Below are 26193 nucleotides of genomic sequence, written 5' to 3'. Positions count from 1 at the left end.
CACACACACACAGGAGAGGTGAAATTCCACTTGGGAACTCCTAGCCCTGAATAGCCTAAAAGAGACTGACTCTTTCATCAATCCCTGACAATAGACTCACGTAATAACAACAGAGGAAGCAGCAGATTTCATCTATAAACTCTATTTTAGGTTAATCTGAGCAGATTTCTATAAATTTTCTCCTTTGCACCACACACACACAAATGCAAAAAATATTCTTCTGCCTTCCCAGTATAACTTAAAAAAAGTCAGTTCCTCTTTACCCTTCCTTTCTTTGACAAGAAAGTGTATATTTTGTTCTGCAGCATTTAGACTCCAGCTTCACAGAGAAACAGTCTCTCTAATGTAGCCTTTTTCAAGGTCTGCAGAAATTACAATAATATATGCCCCACATCTAATGATGAAAAGCTTGACTTGGTGTGCGTGGGAGGACAAAAGGGCTGGGCTATTTTCCTGAAGTTCAGTCTTCAGCATTAACATGGCAACCCACTCCAGTATGCTTGCCTGGACAGTTCCATGGACAGAGGAGCCTGGCTGGCTACAGTCCATGGGGTCGCAAAGAGTCAGACACGACTAAGCACAGCAGAGCATTCCAGAGACTGGCTTGGGGTGGTTTCATAAACTGGAAGGTTTAGCTGAAAGCTTCAGTTCACTCTCCAGTCTTCTTCTTTGATCCAACAGATTATTCACCTCAAAGATGAATATCTAGATATGCATCATTTATTTTCTGGCCCAGACCAGATATTTCCATTGAATATCACACTTGGAAAAAAGTGGAGTATAATGTTTCTTTGTTGCCTGGCAGGAATTCTGAAGTAGAAGCCTCATCTAGGGTTTCTATTTTAGTCTGCTTTGAATAATAAGGGCTAGTTTGGGTGAAGATCTATTCAAAGGTGAATTCCTTCCTCATTATAGAGAAAGAGTTTAATGAAGGTGTATTATTTTTGTAGAGGGGCCCTGTGACCCTCCTAATGTCACTGCCTATGTCTACCTTGGTGAAGCTAAAGGAAATATTGAGATATAATTATCTTATATACTCAGTTATTACAAGAGAGCAGAGATATTCAGTTGAGAAAAAAATCAGCATACTTCTATTATACAGTTTTATTTCTAAAGAAAATTCTGAAGGAGCATGCCTTCTGAAAAATCTATCAACGGTCAGTATGTTGTTTGGGACCAATTTGCTTATATAGACCAGAGAAAAGTAAGGTTGCTGAAAATTCAGTCTTCTCATCTCTAAAATGGAGATGATAATTGTGCAATTATTCATAGTAACACTATTTCATATCTTTGTGACCCCATGGACTGTAGCCCGCCAGGCTCTATTCCTGGGATTCTCCAGGCCAGAATACTGCAGTGGGTTGCCATTTCCTTCTCCAGGGGATTTTCCTGACCCAGGGAATCAAACCCAGGTCTCTTTTGTCTCCTGCATTGCCACTGGGTAGTACCAAACTAGTGCCACCTGGGAAGCCCCTTCTGTCTTGTACAGGATAACTCTTCAATGGAGGAAAGGGTATGAAAAGTTAAAGTTGAAGTGGGAACAAGGGATATTTTCCGTGACACTGGAAAGACCCTAAAGCGGTTTTCAAATATTTCTCCAAATTCCTTGATATTCTTTCCTTTAAAAGATGGAGCCTAGGACTTCCCCGGTGGTCCAATGGATAAGAATCTGCCTGCCAATGCGGGAGCGGAGAAGGCAATGGCACCCCACTCCAGCACTCTTGCCTGGGAAATCCCATGGACGGAGGAGCCTGGTGGGCTGCAGTCCATGGGGTTGCTGCCAGTCGGACACAACTGAGTGACTTCACTTTCACGCATTGGAGAAGGAAATGGCAACCCACTCCAGCGTTCTTGCCTGGAGAATCCCAGGGTCGGGGGAGCCTGGTGGGCTGCCATCTATGGGGTTGCACAGAGTCGGACGTGATTGAAGCGACTTAGCAGCAGCAGCAGCAGGAGACACAGGTTTGATCCCTGGTTTGGGAAGATCCCACATGTCAAGGAGCAACTAAGTCCATGTGCCACAACTATTGAGCCTGTGCTCTAAAGCCCGGGAGCCGCAACTGCTGAGACCTTGTGCTGCAACCACTGAAGCCTGTCCGCCCTAGGGCCCATGCTCTGCAACACGAGAAGCCACTTCAATGAGACGCCTGCTCACCGTAACTAGAGAGTAGCCCCTGCTCACTGCAACTAAAGAAAAGCCCATGTGGCAATGAAGACACAGCACAGCCAAAACGAACTAACTAAATAAAATTACATTTTTTACAAAGCATGGAGCATAATGCTTCTCTCCCTGAGAGGGGCTATACTGAGACACTCTGATGAACACAGTGCGGCAGAAGTGATGCTGTGTGGTTGGGTCATAGAAGGCTCTGTAGCAGCCCCCTTGTCTTTTCTCTTGATCACTCAGTTGCCATGCTATGAGGACAATCAAGCAGCCCCATGGGGAGGGCCTTCTGGTGAGTAGCTGAGGCCTCTGTCAATCATGAGTCCTAATTTTTAAGGAATGTTAAGTGAACTCTGGAATCAGGTCCCCTATCCCCACTCAAGCCTTCACATGACTGCAGCCCTGGACAACATGTGACTGTGACCTCATGAGGTACATTGAGGCAGAGTCACCCTTCTAAGAGCTCCGCAATTTCTGAGCTATAACAACTGTATGAGGTAACCAAGGTTTATGAAGTCATTACATCTGGGGGTAATTTGTTACACGGGCATGCCCGCTAAGTTGCTTCAGTCATGTCCGACTCTTTTGTGACCCCATGGACTGTAGCCCATCAGGCTTCTCTGTCCATGGGGATTCTCCAGGCAAGAATACTCGAGTGTGTTGCCATGCCCTCCTCCAGGGGATCTTTGCAATCATGGGATTGAACCCAAGTCTCTTAGCTCTCCTGCATTGGCAGAAGAGTTCTTTACCACTAGCACCACCTGGGAAGCCCAAGAACAGATAACTAATGTAGTATATAACAGACCTATTTCTGTTCTCTAGAAATGCTCTTTCTGAAATATAATAATAAAAACTATTATGCCAGTAGTCGTAGTAGTAGTAATAGAGTAGTATCACTTGTAGAAAACTTGGAACCAAGACTGAAGCATTTCCCAAGAAGTAAATGTGCTATGATTAGTCGTGACCGACTCTTTGCAACCCCATAGACTGCAGCCCGCCAGGCTCCTCTGTCCATGGAATTCTCCAGGCAAGAATACTGGAGTGGGTTGCCATGCCCTTCTCCAGGGGACCCTCCCAACTCAGGGATCGAACCCAGGTGTCCCGCACTGCAGGCAGACTCTTTACCATCTGAACCACCAGGGAAGCTTAAAAATATAAAGCGCACATAAATAAATGTAAGAGGTGATGACCGTATCTCATAATGTGGATGTATAGTTTGGCTAACTCTGTCATACTGTTGTTTCTCATGAAGGAGTCCAAGACTTGGAAAGAACTAGGATCTGGCTTCATAGGCAGTTTTATTTGCTTAACTATGGAACATGGCTACAGATACACTGCCATCTTTACTCTGGCTGGTTAAAGGCAGGAAAAGCTTAACTCTAGGGGGAGAAAAGCTCAGGGAAATGAAAAAAAGGTACAAAGAAAAGAAGGGACCCTGAGTTTTGAGTTAAGATTGAGGGTTTAGGACTGTCCCCCTTGTCTTTCCTTTGAGAACTGGGGACAGAACTTGTTTCCAGGAGAGTCAAGGTGGCAAGAAAGCAGGAGAGAGAGAGGCAGTAAGGGACAGGCACTGAAACTGCCATTGGCTCCTTGGGATGAAGGACAAAGGGAGACAGCAAGCTCTAGAAAAATAAAGGCAGGTCCCCGAAGCCAGGAGAACTGGCTCTTGATTGAGAGGAACGCTCCTGTAGACCCTGCTTCTTCCCGAGTGAGCCCGGGCAACGGCTGCCAATCAGTATTGATGGGCAGATGGTTCCTCCTCTCTGCCATACTACTCTACACTTGCACATCCTTTGCATCACTGCAGAAGCAGAAAAGTCCATGCAGGGTAACCATGCAAACTGCAAATACAGTTGAAGGGTTGGCCTTCATGGCCTTTGCTGTAAGAAGCCACCCCAGTGCCAGCTGAGGTATTCTGATAAAGGCTGTGCAAAGAGACAAGGGACTGTGAAGGCATATATGAAATCTGTGTGTTGTCATTAACCTTCTTGACACAGAGAGTAAGGCAGAAATGGATGACTTCAAGAGACCTTGCTTTCTGTACACGTAAGGTGACTGGCTTCCCTGGTGGCTTAGACGCTAAAGCGTCTGCCTGCAATGAGGGAGACCTGGGTTCGTTCCCTGGGTCAGGAAGATCCCCTGAAGAAGGAAATGGCAACCCACTCCAGTATTCTTACCTGGAGAATTCCAGGGACAGAGGAGCCTAGCAAGCTATAATCCATGGGGTCGCAAAGAGACGGACATGACTGAGCTACTTCACTTTCACTTTCAAGGTGACTGGCAGCTAGGGACCCACAGTTTGCATAAAAGGCTCATGATGGTTTCCAGCCAACAGTCTGCCTGCCTGCGTGTCTCTCTCCCTCTTTCTCCCTTCTCCTTCCTCTCCCTCCTCCCCATTCCACCTCTCCCTCTTCTTCTTCCCCCTCCTCGTTCCCTCCTTCTCCATCTTTATGGTATGTTGTTGTTTAGTCCCTCAGTCCTGTCTGACTCTTTTGCGACCCCATTGACTGTAGCTCACCAGGCTCCTCTGTCTATGGGATTTCCTAGGCGAGACTACTGGAGCAGGTTGCCACTTCCTCCTTCAGGGGATCTTCCTGACCCAGGGATCGAACCTGAGGCTCCTGCATTGGCAGGCAGAATCTTTACCACCGAGCCACCAGGGAAGCTCTCTTTATAGAACAGGGCTATGTCATTTCACCAAGCATGTGAAATAATAAGAGTTTGCCTTAAAGGCCAGAGTGGGTAACAGTTTGGACAGAGGTGCAATGGTACCACCTCTTGGAAAACTAAGATGCAGAACAAACTTCCAGGGCACAGCACACTTGGTCCACGTTTACTGCTGGATTCCCAGGACACTACACAGTGCCTGGTCCATAGGAGGTATTCAAGGAGTAATTTTTGAATGCACACACACACACCCCCCCCCCAATGAAGCTGAAGTCACAGGGGACTTTGCATTTTCTTGAAGGTCTTAAAGAAAATGACAGACCTTTATGGCAACCCTTTCTCATCTCCCAGCCTGGAGGCAGAGAACTGATTTCCAAGCTAGGAAGAGTCTTACTTACCTCTGTGTATACATGTAAACATCTGACAAATTGCTGTACAATTAGACATGAACAGCTTAAATAGCAAATGGGTGAGTTCAATGTAAAGATTTTTTTTTTTTACAAAATGGAAGATCAAGTAAGGTTATTATAATAAATTCATTTATCAGCTCACATTGTTACTTGTAAATAACTTTAAAATAAAATCTTCAGCATAATCATCATTCATAGTGATATATGTCATTCTTCAAGGCACATGGGTTATAATTATGCATTAAAAAAACAAAGGAGGACTTACTGGGCCTCCCTGCTGGCTCAGATGATAAAGAATCCACCTGGAATGCAGGGGACTCAGGTTTGATCCCCAGGAAGATCCCCTGGAGAAGGGAATGGTTACCCACTCTGGTATTCTTGCCTGGAGATTTCCATGGACAGAGAAGCCTGGTGGGCTACAGTCCATGGGGTTGCAAACAGTTGGACACAACTGAGTGACTAACACTTTCACTTTACTGGCCATTTAAAATACTCTTGGAGGAGGAAACGGCAACCCACTCCAGTATCCTTGCCTGGAAAATTCCATGGACAGAGGAGCCTGGCTGGCTACAGTCCATAAGGTCGCACAGAGTTGGACATGACTGAAGCCACTCAGCATGCTGCAATTGAGATGCATGTCTCAGTCATTGATGCCATCCAATAGTCTGCAATATCAAACTTAGATTTCCAGCAATATTTTCTTAGGGACAAAAACTTGAGAAGATATAAGACATAAATGAATACATCTAACTCCTGTACATTTTACCTGGGATTTCCTGCTGTTAGAGGATTCTCTGTCTCTCACTAAGACTACAAAGTGTTTCTCTTGGCCACCCTCCATGTCTGTCTCATGTTGTTCTCTGTACCTGAAAAGTCTGGATGCACTGTGGACACCTTTGCATCTTCAGAGACCTCTGCGTGGTGAACTGATCCTTAGAGAGTGTGAGAGCTCCGAGAAGCCTGCAGGAGATCTTGTTACAAGTAGCTGGTGGTGGTGGGTTTGGAGTCAACTTCTTGACCTGTTGGTCAATGTTACAATTAAGCTGTTTTCTTTCATCCACTCCCTTTCTTTCCCCTAGAATAGGGAATTTAGGAGCTCCTGGTTTCCCTGTCCCATCCCCTCCACCATTAGCCTCTGTATTGAAAGCCAACAGCCAATGACCACTTCTATTTCCAAGGCAAGTTTTTAAAATTTTGTTCTGGAGGATCTAGGATCCAAGGAGAAGGAAGAATAAGTCCAGACCTCAGGTCTCTTAACTGAAATTATGAAACTAGCAATATCTTCCCCCACTTCCCACACAGTTCCCTGTACTCACCTGTCCAAAGGGATATGAATTCTTCCACTTGTGATGTCTTCATCATTAAACAACTTTTCTCCAGCACCTTTTCTATTAGGCTGGCTGAAAAATTCATTAGGATTTTTTCTGTTACATCTCATAAAAGCAGAAGGCACTTACTGAATGGCCAACCCAACATACTGCTGGTTTACAGCAACATCCACGCATTGTCCCCTGGCTGCCAGGGACACCTAGAAAAGTCTTTTGTGTGCTACCTTTATTCCCTGGAAATCAGGGAGACCCTTACCCAGAGAATGGTGTCTGGTCTCAGGGTTTCAGTCCACAACTTAAGTCTGGGCTCTCCCTTTTACTGGATCCTATTTTGCTGGGCAGAAAAACTCCTTTTTCTTTTCATCTCTTCCCTGAATTGGCACCCAGGAGGTTCTCTTTAAAGATCAGGGAGTGTATAAGAGCAGAGAGTGAGGAACTCAGCTTCCCCAGGGAAAAAGGGGAAGAGTGCTGGCTTGGGAAGATTTACCAGACTGGACAAGTGTTCTTAAGGGAAAAGTCTGGAATAATCTCTGTGTCCCACCTACAACAGGCAGGCGTTGAAATAATCTCCCCAAAGCCTGAGAGGCTGTGCCTGGCCTGGGCCTCCTAGAACTTTCTGTTCAGGTCAGGAGAGAGGGAACACCGCACAGAGCTTGAAGGCCGGGGGAGCTCTGAAAAATTCTGCTGGTTCAAAAAGGACCTAGAAACAAAAGATGCGGAGTTTGGGGCGGGGGTGCTGAGTTTCCCTTTGAATCACAAAGGTTTGAAGGAGCCAAATCGGAATTCGCCCTGATTAAACGGGTAGACGGATTTTTAAAAAGGTATTTGCAAGCCGCATTCTATTTGATCTGGAAGAGGCTCCCCGCAGGGAAATCCTGTGTACAGGCTCGAGATCTGTCCTCTCCCGCTCCTCTGACCTGCACACTTCGGACCCTGGAATTCATGTCTGCAAAAGGGGACAAGCGGGCAAGAGCATGTCTGTTAGGAGGGTTTCATGGTGGTACTGGCTGCCTGGATGACGTGAGAATGGAGGCAAGGAGAGTCCACTGGATGGGTTTGCTCACTTCTCTTATTGACCACTTTAAACCCAGAGGGCGGTGCCTCTGCAGATGGCTGCACCACACACCCCATCCTCCCAGGAGGCGCACTGGTACCCTCAGAGGCACAGGTGCTCAGATCCTTCCACATTCCCCTGAGCCGGAAAGGGTCGTCCAGCTGTCCCTTTCAGACCCGCTCTTTTCGTGCTGCCTCCTCCGCTATCTTCCCATGATAAGGACTGAGCTCCAATCCAGTTACTGGACCACAGGGAACTCACCTCCACCAGTCAATCAATCTCTCGCCACCGCGTTCTCTGTTCTCTACTTTCAGGGGGTGACAAGGCCCGGGAAATTCGACAAGAGTTCGGAAGTGGCCGTCACCGTGTTTCCCTCTCTCATTTTGGCTCTGCCTTTTTTTTTTTTTTTTTTTGGCTCAGCCTAAAGAAGTGTGTTTGGGATTCAGGATGCCCTTCCCGGACCCTGGGCCCACAGCGGACCCCGCGGCTTCGGTCCCTAAGGGCTAGGCAAAGGCCTTGGAGAGCAGCCTTCAGGAGCGACACATGCCATCGCCACGTGTGCGCAGCCCGTCGGGCTCCTGCTGCAAGGAGAGGACTCAGAAGCCCCGCGGGAGGCATCGTCGGTACTATCTTCCCTTGGTACCGCCGAGCCCAGAACTGATAGGATACCCCGTGAGACTCTCCACAGAGCGGCTGCACAGAGGAGGGAAAGAAACCCGGGTGCCTGGCGCAGAGCCAAACACGTTCTGCTCTTTCTGCTTCTCCACGAGGTTTTTTTTAAAACCAGAGCTTGGAGGGGAAAGATTGAAGGCGGGAGGAAAAGGGGACGACAGAGGATGAGATGGTTGGATAGCATCGCGGACTCAACGGACGTGAGTTTGATGGACAGGGAGGCCTGGCGTGCTGCAGGCCCTGGGGTCGCAAAGAGTCGGAGACGACTGAGAGACTGAACGGAACTGAACTGAACTGAACTGGAGGCCGAAGGCTGAACCTCGGAGGCCCAGCGCGCCCCCTGCAGGAGGGGCGGGAGACTCGGGCACCGGGGATCCTGACCCCAGGCTGGGCCCTGGGGAGGCCGAACGCGCCCCTTGCAGGCCGAGTGAGAAACCCCGCGCCCTCCACACCGAGGGTGGCGCCCGGAGCTTTGTCACCCAGATCCCTGTGGTCCAAGGCTAATCGGGGCCTCTCACGTGGTCGATGCACCGCGCCTTCGCCGCCACCACCGGCTCAGAGAAAGAAGCCTCTTCCGGGCCTCTCGGGGTCTCAGAGTTTGCAAGGCCCGGGCTGTGGACACCACGTTGCGCAGTTCCTAGACGAGGACGGGCTGTCTTCCCGGGCTCCTCGGCACGGACCATCCAGGCATACTACTACGCTAGCTTCCATCTTCTCTCTACTTCTCTCCTTACTTGGTGATCACAAAGATGCCGGAAAGGTCACCGCAGCCATGCTGGACTTCACCGCGAAAAATACAAAACCCGCTCTTAAATGAACGTAGAGAAGTGTGCGCGCACGTGTGAACACAAATTTCTCTCTCTTGTCTTTCATACACACACTCCCGATTCTTCCCCTTCCCTTTCCCTTCCCCCTCCAGACTGCCTCTCCCCTCTCCCCGGCAGCTCCCACCAGGTATGTTCTAGAACCCACGCAGGTTGCTAGCGCCGTCCACCAGCTGCCCCGAACATCAGTTGCAGATCTCCGCGAGGGACGAAAACATCTGTTTGTGGGGAGACTGGGAGGCGCGGCGGCGGGTGTCGCGCGGCGAGGAGTCACCCCACCCGGGCGCGGAGGGAGAGTGCCGCTCGCGGAGAATTTTGGAGATTCAGGTACCCCTCGCAGAAGGGGGCGCGAGGGTGTTTCATGTCTCTCACGCCCTGCCCCACCCCCCTCCGACCTTTGTTCTCTTCCCACTCCCTTTAGGCTCGGGGTGGGGACGTTGCTCCTTCCTCCGTTGTGACTCCAGGGAAGGTTGGGCGCGCGACCCAGTCCCCGAGCGCGCCTACTGGGCGCGGCGCCCTACGGGCGCAGAGATGGGGACGCTGCTCGCATCTCGGGCTCGGAAATCCCTCCCTAGAGCGCGTTGGAGCCGTTTCTCCAGAGATCAGAAGGGACGGCAGGGTCTCCCGCAGTTGCAAATATATTTTTAAATAGTTTATTCCTGGTTTACTAAGTAGTTCGCCCACGTGGTGAAAAGAAATTCAAGCAGGACAAAAGAATGCGCGTGCAAGCAGGTATTTGGATGTATCCTCTTGGGTGTCTCCTCTAGGGAGTGTCTGAGCTGTTGGATAATCTGGGTGCAGAGACCCTCTTGGTCCAAGTGCCCACAGTCTCGGCGGCGGACGCTTCCTGAGTCGTCCACAATTTGTGTCTTAGTGTTTTCTTTTCTCCCCTGCTCAGCGGCATTTCGCTGAGCGGTTCCCGGGAGAGCCGCTGCTTGTCCTGCGGGTTCTAAGTTGAGCTTGGCCAGCCCTCTGGGACTTCCGAAGAAGGGCGACTGGCGTCAAGCGCTCATTATTGACTACTTTGATGGCTAATGGGGGGAGGGGCGGCTTCATTTTTCTTTTTCATTTCTCCGATTCCATTCACAGTGAACGCACTAATGGTTAATAAAATGCAGTTTGCGACGGTAATATGGGGACGGAGCGGTCCCAATAAATGTCACGAGATGTAAGACAAAAAGTACCCTCCGACTACGTGCAGCAGAACTGTGTTGCTCCCAGTTTTGGCTACGGAAGCACTAAAATAACCTGTTAACACACACCAAAGTGCATCCTTATAATAACCTCCTCAATCATTTATTAAAAGTCGTGTCAAGCCGGCCCGTATAATTCATCTCTATGCAAATACATCAATGTCAGGCCATTAGTGTATTGCTCAGGTTTTTATTAAAGTGCATTCTTTTTAATTCAGCCCCGTAAAATACGAGCCCCATTGCTCAAGAATTATAGCAACTATTAGAGTAACATATGGGCAACATGCACTCAGAAAATAAAAACCAACAGATAAAGTGGCAGGGTCACATCGCAGGAGCAAACACTTAACAAAATGGCAGTGGGGTAATAGATTTTTCTCCCAGGGCCTTTGCGAGAGGGTGTCATGGGCATCGGAAAGGGTAAGAGGCTCGAAGTTACTCTGCCCCGTCCCAACCCCAGAAACAGCCCGCCATGAACATCCTCGGAGTTGAGAGGAAAAGCTTCTAGGGGTGCTGCGTGTCTGGTCTCTCTCTTTCGATTCGAGGATTTCAGCACACACTAGAGAGAGAAGTCATTATAGGATGTTTGGTTGAAACCATCTCTTCCTTCCAATCCCCTCATCCCTGCCTCCCTCCCGTCTTCCCGCTCCGCCCCTCATTTCTTCGAGGCCTCTTCTCGGCACTTGGGGACCGGGAGCCCCGCCCCCACCTCGAGTACTTTCTGAGATGGTCTCCCCTCCCTCCTTCAGGAAAATTAAGAAGAAATGAACAAGGCCCAGGAAGACCGGGGGACTTGGTGGCAAATCTCCCTCTCCCGTGTAGAAGCCTGGAGGAAAAACTTTCCATGAAATCCACCTGAGGCTCAATAGTCCGGACACCGTTAAACTCCCGACTCAGAAGAAACGTAGGTGACCTCTGCCCATGCCACCCACTCCGCCTCCCTCCCCGCAGGTCGTCCGCCGGTTTTTCCCGGTTAGAACGCTTTGCTGTCAATTTTGCTAAACCAGGGCAGTCTAACCTGATCCTAGAGGGCCTTCCCTCTTTATGGTACTGAATACCGAGAACGGTTTGGGGAGCCCTGCATCTCTTCAACCAACGCCCGATGCTCAGGTTTGAGGTGGTGTGGAGGGAGGGAGACACACAGAGAAAGAGAGAGATAGAAAGGAACACCGATACGAAACAGAGCAGCTGACAAATCCACTAGAGTAGTCAGCAGCATCAAATTCAGTTTTTTATTTTTAATTCCGTTAGAGCAATCAATTTCCAGAGGCCTAAAAATAAACCTCAAATCCAAAACACAACCCAGGGCTCTCACAGAAAAATGGAGAGAAAAGGGGAAAAAAACTCTTAAGAACAATCTCCCGGATTTAATGAGAGAGGCGCCCACATCCTCATCACCCCAGCATGGTAATTGAGCAGATCTATTAACTTGTTACACTAGATTTGTTTAAAGAGACTATTACACAGTCATTTAATCAATTTGTTACACTGGAGGTCCTGACTTATGAGACACTTGCCTTATGATTCCTTAATGACTGAATTAATTTGTTTTAATAAAACCAACATTGTGTACAAGTACATTTCTAGAAATGTAATTTCGGAAGACAGAACAGTCCAATGCTTCATCTGATTAGGTCCTTTCTATGGTTTATCAAAGTCTGTAGTTTCTGACATAGCTGCTTGTATGGAGTATTTTTCTTTTTTATAGCGCCATTAATTTAATATGGATCATTAGTTCTTTATACACATGCATGTTCTGACAAATGAACCCAATGAATAATGCAGCTAATGTGCTTAGGCCCAAATGCATCACATCATAAACAGAGACCTCTGCAAAAATAACAACAATGAAATAAAACGCCCCCTCTAGTTGCCTGGTCATCATCAGGATTGCATTTCAAGTAACACATTTTGCAGAGTATGATATGTTGGACCCCAGAATTATATCAACATAACCAACTGGGTTTAACTATGCAGTGAACGCAAATAGATTTAGGGTGAATTAAGGTTGTCTTGAGAGCAGAGGCAGGACAAGAAAATCGGTTTTGCTCTTGATGGAAACTGACGTGTGTAGAATAAAATGTAGATAAACAGAAAGTCCCCAAGAAAAGGGACTTGATGTTATTGATTATGTAAAATAATTAGGACATTACAAATGATAATGCACCAGAAATAGTTGGCATTTATGGTTGAATTTTTTTTTTTGCAAGGAAAAATGATTTACGCTCTGAAACACCACTTGAAAAATGGGGCATGATCTGAAGGGCAATAACAAATTAATAATGGAGGGATAGGAATGATCAGTTTGTAACTGATTACTGATATAAATGATAACTGAATGAGCCTGCTAGAGAGGTAAACATTTGCTCTTAGAGGAACATAAGGCGAATGATGGCCCTGCAAGATCACTTGAGGCATAAAGGGTGCTTTTGTATAATGTGTAACTATGTACAGAAGCCAAATATCCACTGACCAGTTTACTATTATTACAGAGAAGAGAGAGAAGCTGGATGTATTTCCAATAAGAAGATACTTTACAAATCTTTCTTAACAATGCTGGACAGACAGGCCCTTGAACTTGTTTCATTTCAAGAAAGACTCTAGGCTGCACACACATTAGCAGTATATTCGAATGCTTTCATGCTCTCCTTTTGGTGTTCTTTTGAAACAGAAATGGACATGAAGTTGATAAATGAAATTTGTAAATAAAAAGATATGGCTACTTTTGCTGTATCGAGTCATGATGATGATTACATACCAATGAAACTCAGCTTAGAGTTATATAAATAGAAAGAAACTTGCTCTACAAACAGTCTGGGGGGGAAAAAAAACTCCACCAAGATTTCAAGAGGTACAAAAATCAGATGTGGTTGTGTGGATTGGTTTTGATTAAACAAGTTAATATAATTGATGATTTGGATTCTCTTTTGAAACTAGTTTTCCCAACATCATCGTTGATAAAATAGGCTATTTTTGAGTCATGCACCCTCGAGTTTGTAGGTAACGTGAAAGATGCCACCTGAGTTTTGATTTTTGAAGCATAAACATTTGTAAAACAAGGAAGAGTTTCAGAAATCATACAGTTCTACAGTTCTGACATTTTCACAAGCTACATTTATCTTTTCCCTTTCACTAGATAGAGCTCAGTGATTTCTCTGCTTGAGACAGGAATGTTTATGATGATAAATCAGTGTTGTTTAATTAGATTCATCTTTACTTCATTTTAATGTTAGCTGGAAATGTATTTCTTTAGTTTATAAAAATGAATAATTTAATTACTTTCTGGTATAAAATAAGTGGCGTGTGACCAAAAATCAATGTTGGCTCCTTTTTGGAATTTTTGATTTATTTTAAATTCCTTGTGTAATATCTTACCTTCTTGTTCTGACAAAGAATTTTATGCATCTCTTTCTGTTTGTAAGCAGCTAATGTAAAATATATTTTCTATTTATTACAAAGTAAATGAATTTGACCTTTTGCTTCTCTCACCAGATGCTACTTCTGACCATCCCAAAAAGCCTGTTTAAAGTCAACAACATGAAGCAGTTGAGGTCACAGGACCAACTCAAGGTCGTTTTAATACTGGCAAAAGGTTAATTAGATCACTGCATTAAAACAGGAATAGACTTTTATTCAACTTTATCTAAATAAGTATAGACAAGCATACTTTACCTTTTAAGATTTTTTTGAAGATTCTAGCTCATTTTTTAGAATAAAAAATGACTCTTTGTAAATATAATTCCTAAAATTTCCTTTCCAAATTTTAGTTATGTTTGTCATTTATTGGGTGCTTACTATATACCAGGCACTATCTAGCATACTTTACACATCTTCACATACTTTACATCATCTCATGTAATCCTCCCAATAGCCCTATGAAGCAGGTATTATTATTATCCCCATTTTACAGATGAGTATACTGAGGCTCAGCAAGATTACTTGATGATATTCAGTTCAGCCAGTTCGTGTCCGACTCTTTGCGACCCCATGAATCGCAGCACACCAGGTCTCCCTGTCCATCACCAACTCCTAGAGTTCACCCAGACTCACATCCATCGAGTCAGTGATGCCATCCAGCCATCTCATCCTCTGTCGTCCCCTTCTCCTCCTGCCCCCAATCCCTCCCAGCATCAGAGTCTTTTCCAATGAGTCAACTCTTCACATGAGGTGGCCAAAGTACTGGAGTTTCAGCTTTAGCATCATTCCTTCCAAAGAAATCCCAGGGCTGATCTCCTTCAGAATGAACTGGTTGGATCTCCTTGCAGTCCAAGGGACTCTCAAGAGTCTTCTCCAACACCACAGTTCAAAAGTATCAATTCTTCAGTGTTCAGCTTTCTTTACAGTCCAACTCCCACATCCATACATGACCAGTGGAAAAACCATAGCCTTGACTAGATGGACCTTTGTTGGCAAAGTAATGTCTCTGCTTTCAAATATGCTATCTAGGTTGGTCATAAGTTTTCTTCCAAGGAGTAAGCATCTTTTAATTTCATGGCTGCAGTTACCATCTGCAGTGATTCTGGAGCCCAAAAAAATAAAGTCTGACACTGTTTCTACTGTTTCCCCATCTATTTCCCATAAAGTGATGGGACGAGATGCCATGATCTTCGTTTTCTGAATGTTGAGCTTTAAGCCAACTTTTTCACTCTCCTCTTTCACTTTCATCAAGAGGCTTTTGAGTTCCTCTTCACTTTCTGCCATAAGGGTAGTGTCATCTGCATATCTGAGGTTATTGATATTTCTCCCAGCAATCTTGATTCCAGCTTGTGCTTCATCCAGCCCAGTGTTTCTCATGATGTACTCTGCATATAAGTTAAATAAGCAGGGGGACAATATACAGCCTTGATGTACTCCTTTTGCTATTTGGAACCAGTCTGTTGTTCCGTGTCCAGTTCTAACTGTTGCTTCCTGACCTGCATATAGGTTTCTCAAGAGGCAGGTCAGGTGGTCTGGTATTCCCATCTCTTTCAGAATTTTCCACAGTTTATTGTGATCCCCACAGTCAAAGGCTTTGGTATAGTCAATAAAGCAGAAATAGATGTTCTTCTGGAACTCTCTTGTTTTTTCCATGATCCAGCAGATGTTGGCAATTTGATTTCTGGTTCCTCTGCCTTTTCTAAAACCAGCTTGAACATCTGAAAGTTCACGGTTCACATATTGCTGAAGCCTGGCTTGGAGAATTTTGAGCATCACTTTACTAGTGTGTGAGATGAGTGCAATTGTGCAGTAGTTTGAGCATTCTTTGGCATTGCCTTTCTTTGGGATTGGAATGAAAACTGACCTTTTCCAGTCCTGTGGCCACTGCTGAGTTTTCCAAATTTGCTGGCATATTGAGTGCAGCACTTTCACAGCATCATCTTTCAGGATTTGATGATATTAGCAAGTATTAATCTCGATTCAAATTCAGGCTCTAAACTTAACTGCTGCTTTCATTAAGCATATTATACCTCATTTGGAAGCCATAAACTCTTTCTTAATTGGAAGCTGTTGTCTTTCATATAGTTGAATATGATGGAAGAAGAAGTGAAGTGAAGTGAAACTTGCTGTCATGTCCAACTCTTTGCAACCCTATGGACTATACAGTCCATGGAATTCTCCAGGCCAGAATACTGGAGTGGGTAGCCTTTCCCATCTACAGGGGATCTTCCCAACCCCGGGGTCAAACCCAAGTCTCCCGCATTGGCGACCAATCCTTTACCAGCTGAGGCACAAGGGAAGCCCTGATAGAAGAAATGAGCCTAAGAAACGTATATAGCTGTATTGCTTGTAAGAACAATGAACTTTTGTGTTTTTCTCACACAACACTTTAATAAGCAAGTATTAAGTATGATGGTAAATTGGTATTGTTTAATTAAAGCTGTCCCATAGTGTGTTTGCGACTGAGCGACTTCACTTTCACTTTTCACTTTCATGCATTGGGGAAGGAAATGACAACCCACTCCAGAGTTCTTGCCTGGAGAATCCCAGGGACGGGGGAGCCTGGTGGGCTGCCGTCTATGGGGTCGCACAGAGTCGTACACGACTGAAGTGACTTAGCAGCATAGTGTGTTTGACAGTGAAAATGAACAGTGAAGTGTTAGTGGCTCAGTTGTATCTGACTCCTTTCAACCCCACGGACTGCAGCCCGTCTGTCTAGGGATCCTCTAGGCATCTCTAGAGGAAGAATACCTAAAAAGGACAGAAAGAGTACCTAAAAAGAAAGAATACCTAAAAAGACACAAGCAAGGTAAGCCAGACAAATAACTTCATGTCGGGGCCCACATGGAATTTCTTTTTTCCTTTATGAATGACAAGATTGAAATAATGTAATGAACTTACCCAGGGCTTCCCTGGTGGCTTAGACAGTAAAGAATCTTACTGTCAATGCAGAAGACCTGAGTTTGATCCCTGGGCTGGGAAGATCCCCTGGAGAAGGGCATCATTACCCAGTCCAGTCATCTTGCCTGGAGAGTTCCATAGACAGAGGAGCCTGACGGGTTACAGTCTATGGGGTTGCAAAGAGTTGGACAGGACTGAGCAACTAATAAACACACACATGAACATACCCATCACTCAGATTCTGAAATTACCATAGTTTCTCTAACATAGAATTTAATTCTCATATGGCATTGGTCATAAAGCCAGAAGATGCTACATACTTAATTCTCATAAAATAAATAGGTTAACACCTCAAATCTGCTCTAAGGGCAGCCATATAGAATTTGCATTATCTCCCAATCACTGCTAAGAATGAAAGCTTCCAACTCCAACCTGATGTGCCATAGAAGCAGCAAATCTTATTTCCAAATTCCATATATTCAGACTCTATTTTAAAGTGGTTCTTGGTCAGGACTTTTCAGCTTTTGATCACTATTGGTGGATTGAACAGTAAGCACTCAGTAAATGACAAATGTAAATGATTTAAGTGAGCTCCAAGACAAAGTGTTCCAGCTGTGAGACCTGGCCATAACATTACAAGGCAGAACTTGCTGCTAAGAACAGATCTGGAAAATCCTTCTTAGTTTTTCCCCTGGTTCTTCTTTGGGATCTGGGCCTATTCTTTTGCCTTACCTATGGGGCTTTTCTGAGACATTATGTCCCATCTAACAACCTGTAGATGATACTGAATCTCCAGGCTGCACATGAAAGTGTAGTATCTTCTGGGTTTATGACCAATGGCATGTCTACGTTAAGTGAGATAATACGCTATGTGGGTATAAGAACGCTTTGCATGAAGTAATGGATATAATAATTGGTAGCTGTTGTTATGATTAATGTTGCTATTACTATGACTATTGCTATTACTGGTTTATCCCCAGCTTTGAAAAGAAAGAAAGAAAAAGTGAGGTCACTCAGTTGTGTTCAACTCTCTGTGACTCCATGGACTGTAGCCTACCAGGCTCCTCTGTCCATGGAATTTTCCAGGCAAGAGTACAGGAGTGGGTTGCTGTTTCCTTCTCCAGGGGATCTTTCCAACCCAGAGATCAAACCCAGATCTCCCGCATTGCAGGCAGATGTGTTACCTTCTGAGCCACCAGGGAAGCTCTAAGAAGAAAGACTTTATTGGCACATAACATACTGTAAGTTTAAGATGTACAATGTGCTGATTTCATAAATGTATATGTTGTGAAACGATTACCAAAGTAAGATTAGTTAACATGTCTTTCACCTCACATCAGTCAGTTCAGTTCAGTCACACAGTCGTGTCTGACTCCTTGCGACCCCATGGACTACAGCACACCAGGCTTCCCTGTCCATCACCAACTCCCAGAGTTTGCTCAAACTTGTGTCCATTGAGTCAGTAATGCCATTCAACCATCTCATCCTCTGTTGTCCCCTTCTCCTTCTGCCTTCAATCTTTCCCAGCATCAGGGTCTTTTCCAGTGGGTCAGTTCTTAGCATCAGGTGGTCAAAGTATTGGAGTTTCAGCTTTAGCATCATTCCTTCCAAAGAACACCCAGGGCTGATCTCCTTTAGGATGGACTGGTTGGATCTCCTTGCAGTCCAAGGGACTCTCAAGAGTCTTCTCCAACACCCCAGTTCAAAAGCATCAATTCTTTGGTGTCAGCTTTCTTTATGGTCCAACTCCCTCATCCATACATGACCACTGCAAAAACAATAGGTTTGACTAGACAGACCTGTGTTGGCAAAGTAGTGTCTCTGCTTTTTAATATGCTATCTAGGTTGGTTATACCTTTTCTTCCAAGGAGCAAGTGTCTTAATTTCATGGCTGCAGTCACCATCTGCAGTGATTTTGGAGCCCAAGAAAATCAAGTCTCTCACTGTTTTAATTGTTTCCCCATCGATTTGCCATGAAGTGATGGGACTGGATGCCATGATCTTTGTTTTTTGAATGTTGAGTTTTAAGTCAGATTTTTTACTTTCCTCTTTCACTTTCATCAAGAGGCTCTTTAGTCTTCACTTTCTGCCATAAAGGTGGTGTCATCTGCATATCTGAGGTTATTGATTGATATTTCTCCTGGCAATCTTGATTCCAGTTTGTGCTTCATCCAGCCCAGCATTTTGCATGATGTATATAAATTATATATATGCATAATATATATATGTGCCTATAAATTAAATAAGCAAGGTGACAATATACAGCCTTATCGTGCTCCTTTCCCAATTTGGAACAAGTCCATTGTTCCATGACTGGTTCTAGCTGTTGCTTCTTGACCTGCTACAGATTTCTCAGGATTCACCTCTCATAATTGCCGTTTTTTGTTGGTCTTTTGGTGAGAACATTTAAGATTTACTCTCTTACCAACTTTTGAATATACAATGCAGTATTGTTGACTATAGTCACTGTGCTAAACCTTAGATCCTGACAACTTACTCATAACCAGAAGTTTGTACTTTTTTCCCCAGTATCTTCCCATTCCCCCCGGCCCCCCGCCACCTAACCCGTTACAACCTCCAATCTACTCTTTGTTTCTATGAGTTCCAGTTTTTTAAGATTCCACGTACAAATGAAATCATAGGGTTTGTCTTTCTCTCTCTGACTTCTTTCACTTAGCGTAAGGCCCTCAAGGTCCATCCATGCTTTTGCAAGTGGCAAGATTTTCTTCTTTCTCCTGGCTGAAGAATATTCCACTATATATCTCTATATAGATGGATGTAGACAGTGTGTATATATACTGTGTAAATATATATATATACACACACACACTGTATACACACTGTCGAGTATATAAGATATATATGTGTGTGTTTTAAGTCGCTTCAGTCCTGTCCGACTCTTTGCTACCCTATGCTCCTCTGTCCATGAGGATTCTCCAGGCAAGAATACTGGAGTGGGTTGCATTTCCTTCTCCAAGATATATACAAATGTATGTATCTTGGATAAGATAGACAGTATATATATAACATATTTATATATACACTATATATACACACTATCTATATCTATCTGTATATAGACAGATATATATGTACCACATTTTATTTTTGCAAATAGCAGGATTTCTTTTTTATGGCTGAATAATGTTATCTATATTTTCTTTATCCATTCATTTGTTGGTGAACAATTAGCTTGTTTCCATGTCTTGTCTATTGTGAATAATGCTGCAACAAACACAGGAGCACAGACGTGTCTTTGGTATCTTGATTTCACTTCCTTTAGATGTATATCCAGAAGCAGATTGCTGAATCATATGGTATTATAGTTCTATTTTTAATTTTTTGAAAAATATTCATACTGTTTTCCCTAGCAGCTGCATCAGTTTACATTCTCTCTGACAGTGTACAAGTCCCTTTTTCTACACATTTCTTGCCAGTGCTTCTCTCTTGTCTTTTTGATAATAGCTTCTCCAGGTGTGAGGTGATATCTCATTGTTGTTTTGATTAGCATTTGCCTAAAGATCGGTGTTGTTGAGTGCCTTCTCATATGCCTGTTGGCTGTTTGTATGTCTTCTTTGGAAAAATATCTGTTCACATCCTCTCCCCATTTTAAAATCAGATTATTTGTATTTCTGCTATTGAGTTATATGTGTTTGCTATTATGGTTAACAAGTCCAGGTTGTAATAAGAACAACAATGGTCCTAATGATGCTGGACAGTTTGACCCTGGGGAATGCCTTCTGAATTCTGAAGCACCTTGCTCTACGAACAACTCGATGGCTGACATTTTATTTTTGGAACTTCACAGAAGCAAGAGTCAGTTTGAAGACGGGTTCGCTCCCCATCTCCTTTTATAGGATAGCAATAAACACGGCTGTATCTCATTAAATTTAATGAGTCTTCATAAAATAACCATTACATTCTGAAGGTAATGAAAGAATGGCTTTGATGGTTAGTAAATAAACTACCAAGGGCAGTTTCATCACGTTCTAGGGCAGCATGGGGTACAGGTGTCATCAGGAAGGGGCTGTGATATATTTGTGGTAAGATCAAGACAGGGTATGCCTGGCTATGCTACATGAAAACCCATGGGACAGCAATGTTCATTTTGGCCAGGGCGTTCCTCGCTATGCCTTGGTTGTGAGATGTGATTAAACTGATTGGCTTAAGAATCTGCTAAAGGATTTTACGTGTACTATGTCACTGATATTGAATTTGAATACTATCCTAGTAGGTTAGACTAAATAATTTATCTTACAAACATAGAGGTAGAGCAGATTGAATAGAGTATGCTGCTGCTAAGCTGCTAAGTTGCTTCAGTCGTGTCTGACTCTGTGCGACCCCATAGATGGCAGCCCACTAGGCTCCTCTGTTCCTGGGACTCTCCAGGCAAGAACACTGGAGTGGGTTGCCATTTCCTTCTCCAATGCATGAAAGTGAAAAGTGAAAGTGAAGTTGCTCAGTCGTGCCGGACTCTTAGTGACCCCATGGACTGCAGCCTACCAGGCTCCTCCGTTCATGGGATTTTCCAGGCAAGAGTACTGGAGTGGGGTGCCATTGCCTTCTCCGGGAAATGTTGCTATATACTATAAAAGAATTTTTTCAATTTTTTAACACTACAGTAAATTCCACCTTCTAATTCTATAAAAGAATTTATTGGACATCAGCACATAGATATTAAATGTTTGCATTCAGTTTGATGGGAATGTAATTTGCAGAAGTTCACTGAGCCTTTGTCTTAAAAGTTCATCTATTTGAGTCTTATACATATTTTTTACATCTTTAAGATCTAATCAAAGTTCTTTTGCCTCTTCTGCTTTTTCTCCATACATCTGCAGAATAGTGTTGTATCTTTGATCCAAATCCTTTAGCTGCGTTCGAAGTTTGGGTATCTCCTTCACTTTCTCTTCAAGTTCGTCGTTTTGATTCGTTAATTTAACTAGCTCTTCAGCCATTATGGAGCGTGTTTTTTCTAGATTGCCAATTTCTAGCTGTAAATGAGAAATTTCTCCTTTCCTTAGCTTCAGCTGAGACTGTAGATTTTCAATAATGCTAAAGGATTTTATGTGTACCATGTCACTGATATTGAATTTGAATACTATCCTAGTAGGTTAGACTAAATAATTTATCTTATAAACATAGAGGTAGAGCAGATTGAATAGAGTATGCAAATATATGTAAATAACCCTACAAATTCAGACTCTTCTGATCCAAGAGCCCTGGTACTTTATAAACAGGGCTGTAACATTGTAAATCAGAAGTTATTAACCTGTGGTCCATGGCCCAGTAGGGTCCTGAATTTATATGCAAAATTGCGTGCGTGTGTATTTTTCTAGAGAGAGGGTCCAAAGCTTTCATTATATTCTCAAAGGGGCTCACCACCAAAAGAATGTAAGAACCATAGTATAAATATTCTAGATGGTCATATTAAATCAAATCACATTTACACTCTCTGCTTTTCAGGAAGTGTTACTTAATTAGAATAAAAATCTGCTACTTATTTATGACCTAAGTAGAGCTAAAAGTTCCTGATTTTTTAATGAAATTTTTGTTTCCCTTGTAAATAGATAAATGAAAAAATTCTATTCTTTCATATACTTGCATTTTTTCTGTAATACTTTCTACCCTAGACTATTGTCACCTTCAGTAGCTTTTTTAGTTTTAACTTTCAATCTTATTTTTATGAATTCATTTTGATACCAAGCCACCAAGGCTTTGGTCAAAGAAAATGGGTCTGAACATAAGCTAAGAAAGAACAAAGGAAAATGAGTCTGTGTATAAACAATCCTTTCTGGTGCTATTTTTTTCTTCCAAGTGTCTTTTAATCTAGCTTATCAACTTCCTGAATTAATCTAATAATTATTCAGATATTTCAGACTGACAAATACAGCGGGAACACTTTTGTCCCCAGATTATCTGGTTACATAGAGTATGTAAGACAGTTTTACTGTTAGGTCAAATGAGATCCAAGGAAATGTGATGTGTTTATGCCACAGAGTCTGAGTTTCCATAAGCAAAGCAAAGGCAGAGAGTCAGAATTTTAGAGCTGGAAGAGATTTTTGACACAACTGAGTCAATTCTTCTTCTTTTTAAAAAATTATTTAAATTTATTTATGTATCTGGCTGCACTGGGTCTTAGTTGCAGCGTGTGGGATCTTTAGTTGTGGCATGTGTGATCTAGTTCCCTGTGAAATCACTACGTGAAATCACTCAGTTGTGTCCAACTCTTTGCGACCGCATGGACTGTAGGCCCACCAGAGTCCTCTATCCATGGAACTTTCTAGGCAAGAGTACTGGAGTGGGTTGCCATTTCCTTCTCCAGGGGATCTTCCCAACCCAGGGATTGAACCTGGGTCTCCCACATTGCAGGTAGACGCTTTACTGTCTGAGCCACCAGGGAATCCCTGACCAGGGATCAAACCTGAGCCCCCTGCATTGGGAGTGTGGCGTCTTAGCCACTGGATCACTAGGGAGGTCCCTACGGAGTCATTGTTTATCAAGTTAAACAAACAAACTTTAACCTAGACCTTGTCTTCTAAATCCCAACCTAGAGCTTATTTGTGACACTATATCACCAAAGGCAAGCAGGTGTGTGTTTGGGATTAAAGTAAACACTGAACTCTAAAGGTATACCAGCTCAAGGATAATTTGACTGGTTCTTTTTTCTCCTTTTTTGTATGTGTGTATATTTCCATGTACACACACACATACATGTACATACAAATATAAGTACGTAGCAGCACAAACATGTAAAGTGCTATTTATACAAATACAAATGAATTATTTCCTTTTCTTGGATCTCCTCAAGCTTCTTTGGAAACCAAATAATCTTCTCTATTTAACAGGACCTAATTCTCTCAAAGGGAAAGCATGTTCGGCCAAGGATACTCTGAAAGTATCACTGATCACATTACTTTCGTTGCTGTTTTGAAAACTGTAAAGTGAGTGGGCATACTGGAAGGATCTATGTAAACAACCTTATAATTTCATCATTTTGGGATATGTAATCTCACAAATAAGTAGATATCTAGCCTCATACTGATGGATGGGTGACATACTTGAGATTATGTGTACAAAAGTATTTGAAGAGGGAAAGTGTTAGTTGCTCAGTTGTGTCCCCATGGACTTAATTGTATTTAATATAAAATATTTAATCTAACCTACTTAGAAAGCAGCTTAATAACCAGATGAAACAAACAGAAAACAATACAGTGCTGAGGTTTGGAACCAGATTAACAAGTCCTCCTAGTCTCCAAGAAAAGTAACTCTAAAGTAGGATTGTTGTTGTTTAGCCATTCAGTCATGTCCATCTCTTTGCAACACCATTGACTGTAACCCGCCAGGCTCCTCTGTCCATGGGATTCTCCAGGCAAGAATACTGGAGTGGTTCGCCATTTGCTTCTCCAGCGGATCTTCCCTACCCAGGGATTGAACCTAGGTCTCCCACATTGCAGGCAGATTCTTTACTGTCTGAGCCACCAGGAAGTATTTAGTGGCTATGTATCTCTTAACATATATAAGATCATTTACTCACTAATCTGGAAAAACATTTCTTTTCTCTTGATTAAACAAATATAAAAGAAATTCTAGTTTGCTTTCCTGTAGTGTGCCTGTAAAACACAGTGAGAAAATCAGCAGCACCCTCTTAATTTATGGAACCAGTAGCATCCTCATTCCTAGGGATCAGAGGGCATTCCAAATCCTTTAGCCTGTGGATGTTCATTCCCCATCATTGTTCAGTCGCTCAGTCCGGTCCGACTCTTTGAGAGCCCATAAACTACAGCACACCATGCATCCCTGTCCTGCACTATCTCCCTGATTTTGGTCAAACTCATGTCCGTTGAGTCAGTGATGCCATCCAACCATCTCATCCTCTGTCGTCCCCTCCTCCTGCCCTCAATCTTTCCCAGATTCAGGGTCTTTTCCAGTGAGTTGGCACTTTGCATCAGGTGGTCAAAGTATCTTCTTTCTTTCTTTTTTTTGGCATTTAGTTACTTAATTTTTAATTGGAGGATAATTGCTTTACAATGTTGTATTAGTTTCTGCCTTACAACAATGTGAATCAGCTCCCCATATCTTCTTATATTTCTTATAATTCCTGATGAGAATATCATCTGGGAACTTGGAGTCCTAGCATAATTCCTGATATTTCAGAGGGATGGAATGTTCAAATTAGGCATTCCGGATGCCACTGGGAAAAAGTGCTCAAACACCTCTTTGTGGTTTGGGCTGCTTTTAATTACGCTATTGAAGAGTTTTCAGTTAATCTTTAATCTTTTCACCTCTATAGGGTTTTTTACCTGTTGAATAGGTTACTATTTTAAAATAATGCATTCATGAACTCTTAAATAGGCATGGATTTGTGGAACAGTTCCAGAGTACTAGGATATAACTTGACTATTATGTTAGTAATTGAAATTTAAAGGTATACCCTTCGCTGATTCATGTGAATGTATGGCAAAAACCACCACAATATTGTAAAGTAATTAGCCTCCAATTAAAATAAATAATAAAAAAAAGAAATTTAAAAGTAAGAACAGAGTTTTCTGAGTCCTGTCCTTAGAACCCAAAGTAATGATAAAAGTGTGAAATGCTTCTAAAGAAGATTCCTGCCTTGACAATGAAAATGTTCCCCCCACTATTTCCATTTTTTATCTCTCCCCTATCTTGAGAAGTAGGCAGAGGTGAGAACTCATTCACAAATACAGACTCACATGAATGCCAGAATACGGAAACATGGAAAGCAGTTAATGACCTTAACAGTAAACTGTTGTGTGTGTGTGTTGTGTGCTTACTGCACACTCTTACATATAAAATAATTATCATTATTTTGCTGTAGCATGATTGTAATTTTTGTGGCATTATAAACAGAGCAGATCCAATTTTTTTTTTTTACTACGACAGCAGTTTCTGAAGACATGTAAACCCATAGTGTTATTACTCTCTAATCTAGTTGAGGTGATGAAATAGTGCCAAAACTCTCATTGCAATTTCATTAGCATATTCATGAGTCGCACTCTTGCAGTGTTGCAGAAACAACACAAATTGATTTGTGGATTGTGAACTCCCCCTTCATCTTCTGTCCAGAAGCACAGACTGTGGATTAGCAAGTCAAGTTGGTCCACAAAGTTCTGAGCACTGAGTTGCATAAGTTTTCTGCTCTGTCCTTATTTCCATATTTTACGATTCTGCCATTATTGAATGCCATGTGAATGGACATACCGTCCAATAGAAGAACAAGAATTGAAATTTGAACATGGAGCTGAGTTCAGTGCTCTGTGATGACCTAGAGGGGTGAGATAGTGCGTGGGGAGGCTCAAGAGGGGAGGGATATATATATATATATATATATATATATACACACATACATATACATACATACATACTTATAGCTGATTCGTGTTGTTATACCTCAGAAACCAACACAACATTGTAAAGCAATTATCCTCCAATTAAAAAAAATATGAGATAGATCTCATAAAATCCACACTTCCTCGTGTGGATTTTAAGGATTTAAAACCTTAAATTTACAAATCTGTGATTTGTTTAATAATACTATTTAT

At 43.1% G+C, this 26193-nt stretch overlaps 2 long non-coding RNA genes across 2 annotated transcripts in view; one reads left to right on the top strand and one right to left on the bottom strand.

Moving 5' to 3' along the window:
• Nucleotides 1–2272: 2272 nt before the first annotated feature.
• Nucleotides 2273–9358, bottom strand: LOC129658068 (uncharacterized). Its single transcript, XR_008717254.1, has 4 exons — nt 9268–9358; nt 6558–6641; nt 6108–6260; nt 2273–2489 (listed from the first exon to the last, which is right to left on the bottom strand). It is a non-coding gene; the product is annotated as an uncharacterized LOC129658068 (long non-coding RNA).
• The window catches only part of LOC129658067 (uncharacterized), a 45065-nt gene continuing 26968 nt past the window's right edge, over nt 8097–26193 (top strand). Inside the window, exons 1-3 of the long non-coding RNA XR_008717253.1 lie at nt 8097–9446; nt 11062–11216; nt 13805–13882. This is a non-coding gene — a long non-coding RNA (uncharacterized LOC129658067). The remainder of the gene's footprint in view (nt 9447–11061; nt 11217–13804; nt 13883–26193) is intronic.

The sequence above is a fragment of the Bubalus kerabau genome, chromosome 7 (assembly GCF_029407905.1).
Source record: "Bubalus kerabau isolate K-KA32 ecotype Philippines breed swamp buffalo chromosome 7, PCC_UOA_SB_1v2, whole genome shotgun sequence".
Taxonomy (NCBI): Eukaryota; Metazoa; Chordata; class Mammalia; order Artiodactyla; family Bovidae; genus Bubalus; species Bubalus kerabau.
The sequence above is the reverse complement of the archived record's forward strand: the minus strand, read 5'-3'. Positions and strand labels throughout refer to the sequence as shown.